This window comes from Mastacembelus armatus, chromosome 16 (assembly GCF_900324485.2).
Source record: "Mastacembelus armatus chromosome 16, fMasArm1.2, whole genome shotgun sequence".
NCBI classification, from domain to species: domain Eukaryota; kingdom Metazoa; phylum Chordata; class Actinopteri; order Synbranchiformes; family Mastacembelidae; genus Mastacembelus; species Mastacembelus armatus.
Genome location: NC_046648.1, coordinates 13713069 through 13718067, shown reverse-complemented (window position 1 = coordinate 13718067; position 4999 = coordinate 13713069).

Sequence of the window (4999 nt, the reverse complement as noted above, 5' to 3'; positions counted from 1 at the left end):
ACATCAACTTTCAGGTCCATACCGCCACCTACTGTACACGTGTGTGTAGCACCATACTATCTACACTTTAATCCCTACCTATCAATCTTGTGTGTCTTCCTGGTCACTTGTAGTCCTTCTTTTTCTCCTTCTGATCCCAATATTCCTTCCTGGTTCCACTCTCCTACTGCTGCTCTAACTCCTGTGTAGTCTGAACAAACTGTGCTGAATTTCAATAAGTGACTAACTGATGACTGATGACTTTAAACATTCTAGAATTGATGTGCATACCACCACTCTATCTGGTTTGACCTCCTCTACCCACTGAAGACTAATAATAGCTGCTACTAATTCTGCTGTGAATACAGAAAACTGATCTGACAGTGTTTTGGAAAGGCGTATTTGGAATTCTGGTAAGTACACTCCAATTCCCATATACCCCCCTATGTTCTTAGAACCATCTTTATAAATTTTTAAGACAGTCAAAGTAAGTGCTCTTCAAATATACACGTTTTAACTTCCACTTCATTCATTTTCCATTCTCTTTTCATATCATATACATCTTTACTTCAGGAAAGAGCCATGGGGGAACACCGATAACTGGGGCTGACTGTGAAAACCCTTTATTATACAGTTCATGTTTTTGAGCATAAACATACACCAAACATCTTGCAGTTCTACATTTCTAGCTATGGTTGAACAGAATTCTCTACATACCTTTTTTGTGTTTTTAAAGCCACTGCCCTTTTCCATTTATAGTCTATTAGATTCTCCTTTGTCATATTCTTCCTCTAAGCTCTCTCTTTAACAGCAATGCTACACTCTTTATTCCAACAGGGAACCACATTCCTCCAACCTTTAATTGTTGTTTTTGGGATACTACAGATAGCAGCATTTGAAATATGATCAGTAACTTGACTAGTACACTCCTCTATGTTTCCCTCTAGAGTTACTAAGTGGACTGTCTCCTCATAGTATGTCTTGAATTTTTCCCAGTCTGCATTACTAAAACACCATCTCGGAATTGTGTAGTCCTCTTGCTTACATACATTTGTATTTACTACAGTAGTGACTGGGCAATGATCACTCCCTGTTTAATCTATCCTGATGCACTACTCACTTGTTCTCACTAAGATATCTGATACCCATGTTAGCTCTAGGCATGATATTGAACCTCTGTTTATATTAATTCTTGTACCCTGGCCATCATTAAGGCAGACCAGTGACCTCTCATCCATCATTTCTTCTACTATATTTCTATTATTATCTGTATGATTGCTGCCCCATAAGGTATTATGTGCATTAAAATCACCATACCAGATAGCCCTTCTGAATATTGTCTCTGTCATTTCTTTAAACACATCCTTAGTCATTTTCATGCATGGATTGTAAAAATTTATTATCTTAAGATTACCATCTTTTCTGGGTCTGCAGATATCTACTATAATACACTCAATTTTGTTGGGATAGTGGATATCCCTGTATGCCAACTCATCTTTGATAAATGTGGCACACCCTCCTCCACTGTGATTATTTCCTCTATCATGTCTAATTGAACTATATCGCAGGATTTTAAAATCTAACTGTGGCCATACCAAGTTTCCTGCACACAAATCATGTCTGGTATTACTTCTAACTCATTTATATACTTTTTAATTTCTTGACCTTTCGCTATTAAGCTTCTAGCATTCCACTGAAGAATGTGCACAACCATCATTAGGGCTTCAAACCACAGCTTGACCATTTTCTACTGTTTCTGTTGTCTTCAATAATGCTCTGCTTTTATGTCTTTCATGTCAAGGAATTTTCCTGCTGCCTCCACAGTTGTTTTAATTTTATCACTTTTCTTCTTTATGTGCACTGCTACATTAATGATATGACAGATAAAAGCCACAAAGTTCTCTTTTTTCACAGTCATTATACTATCATCCACTTCACATTTGTGAATACATATATTATGCACAGGAATTGGGGCCATATGACCATGGGGCTGCCTTTCCTGCACAACATTTGCACTCTGCACTTTGTTCCTCCGGGCCTCTGTCATTCATATTTAGGGCTCTCTCTTCTCTCACTCTCTTTAATGCCTCTGCAAATGAGATTTTCTCCATTATTCTGCTCCTCTGGGCTTCTTTAGCTTCTCTCTGTACTACACAACCTCCATATGCAGCACTGTGTTCACCTCTGCAGTTGCAACATTTTCTTTACACACTTACTTACTCATGCTGGCCACCACATCTTGTACATCACAAATTCCATTTACACTCTTTTGCTATATGCCCCATTCTTTGACACGCAAAGCACCTAAGTGGCTTTAGTAAGTATTCCCTGATGCTATAGTAGCCCAACTGCACTGATATTGGGAGAGCTCTTTCAAACACCAGTATCATTGGAGTTTGAAGTGTATCTTTAAAAGTGACATCTCTTTTTGTTTTTGATCCTGGTAGCCCCAATAACTTTACCTCTTTCTATTTCCTTTTTTACATCTTCCATGGACATTCTCAGCAGTACCCCTGAGATTACTCCTCTCAACCTTGCAAGTGATCCAGGAATATACATCTTCATCACCTAGCGCTGACATCTTGAGTATTTTTTCTTGTTGTTGACTGCTGGCTGCATGTATTACCATTCGTTTGTTGCACATAAACTTTGTGAACTTGACTTTCCCGATTTCTTTTTCAAAAGCTTTTGTAAGTTTTATTGGATGATAGTGTCCACCATCCATTAAACTCAATTGTTATTTTCCATTCCTCCATTTGGTTTAGCACTACGTGCATCTGCTTTCTTGGGCTAGATTTTACTTTCTTACTCCTCTGACTCACTCCTGTCTGACCAGCTTCTTGCTTTTTCTAGCCTATCTCAACAAATCTTTTTCCTCCTTGAAGCCTTAGATATCATCCACCCCATTTCATTACCACTACTCCCATCTGAGGTATTAGACATGGTGATACAGTCAGAGTAGTTTATGTGCCACACAAAATGCTGGCATGTGGTCAACCAGTGCACATCATGTTGTAGAAAGGTCTTAGCTGAACTAAATCTGTTCCATTATTTCTAATGCACATGAGAGCAAGTCTCAGAAGTAGAAATGGACTAAGCCCTTCGACGGTGATGTATCGAAGACATCTAAACACAGGGATAGGGCCCCATAACAAGCTGCTGAGTAGGACTGACCAGTGTGTGAATGACGTGTTGTGTTACGAAGCTCCTCGTGCTTTGTAATATTCATGGACAAATGAAAGATGCCTTACCAAGAGTAAGTAAAAGGTCAACTGCATACTGTATACAGGAACTATATTACAGGGAGGAGGTTGACGAATAATGGGTAAAAAGAAAGCAGAGGTAATCGGCGAATGAAGGGGGGGGGGGGGTTTAATATCATACAGTGGGACCTCTGTCTGCAGACTTTAAAAAAGGGATAAACTCTCATTAACGTTATAGTGTAAAGATTTCAGATTTCAGTAATGAGATAATCTTTCATTCATACCTGAAGGGGAATTAACGTAGTCTTGTAGTTAAAGTCATATAGTTATATATAGTTAGGGCTGGCTTCAGGCAACCCTGAACCATCCCTTAGTTATGCTGCTATAGGCCTAGACTGCCCGAGGGCCATCGGTGCACTGAGCTCCCCTACCCTAACACCCCCCCCCCCCCCCCCCCCCCCCCTTCTCTCCTCCCACCTCATGTATATTCCACCATTGAATGTTACTAACCTTGTGCTCTCTCTCTCCCCTAGTTTGTGCTCTCTCCCTCTCTCTGTTCTCTCTGTACCTTCTGCAAGTGTCCCTGGTCCTGGAGCTGTATATCGCTGACGTACAGTTACTGGTCCCACCAACCTGCAGTGTCTATTTGTTGTTTATTGTTGTTGTTCTTTTCTCTCTGCTCTATCCACTCACCCCAACCGGTCGAGGCAGATGGCCGCCCAAACTGAGCCCGGTTCTGCTGGAGGTTTTTTCTTCCGTTAAAGGGAGTTTTTCCTCTCCACTGTCGCCAAGTGCTTGCTCATAAGGGAATTGTTGGGTTTTTAGTTTTAGTTTTTGTAAAGTGCCTTGAGATGATTTGTATTGTGTTTTGGCACTATACAAATAAAATTGAATTGAATTGAATTGAATAAGTAGTGTGATGTGCAAACTGTTCTTCCTTCTACTCTCTCACTCATGTGAGTGTTTGTATGCAGGGCCTAATGATTAAAGTCAACGCAGCCATGGGTGTTTTTCCTGCAGTTTCCTATCATCATTTGACACTACTCTCTCTGTGGGATGGGTTCGTGGTCAGTTGCCATGGAGATGGTTTTCAACCTGAAAAGTGTGAATATGTTTTGACAACTGGATTTAAAATATGAATGAAAAGCTCCAGCCTAGTTTTGTTTCTGTTGGGGACTGCAATAACTACTGACACAGTCTTTTAAAAATTACATCATCCAATTGTACAACATCCAATTTTTCCTTTTTTTGTTTCATTACCACTTTTTCCAGTTTTGCTTCTATTTTTATGGTGTTATTTTTTCCATTTCAGTTCTAACAAATTTCTCATGGGCTGGTGTTACAGGGCTGTGTCCTTAATGGTCAACAGCTTTTTAGTGGATGTTACAGATTTAAATTTTCATTGGCCGGCTGTTTTTGGGGAGGTATTACACAGGGCTTGAAGAGTAGAAGATCTTTAACTAAGCAATTTTTATTACTTGAAAGAAACTAGATAGAAATAGATTGTACTGAGTTTGTATTCTGAGGATTCAGTGGAAGGTATAATTAAATGTCCTCAGCATAACAATGCGCAAAATCTGTCTTTTGAAGTAAATCATATTGGTGCTAAAACTGAACCTTGAGGTACACTGCAAGTAATGTAGGACTAAGAAGAAAACTGCCTTCTCATCTTAACAGAAAAAAACTCTCCTATTAAGCAGGAAGTAAATCAATCAAGAGCACTGCCTTGAATGCCAACCAAGAACATAAGATGGTTGAGAAGGATACTGAATTGAAGCACATCTTTAGAATAAACCCATAATGATAGATTTACTGCA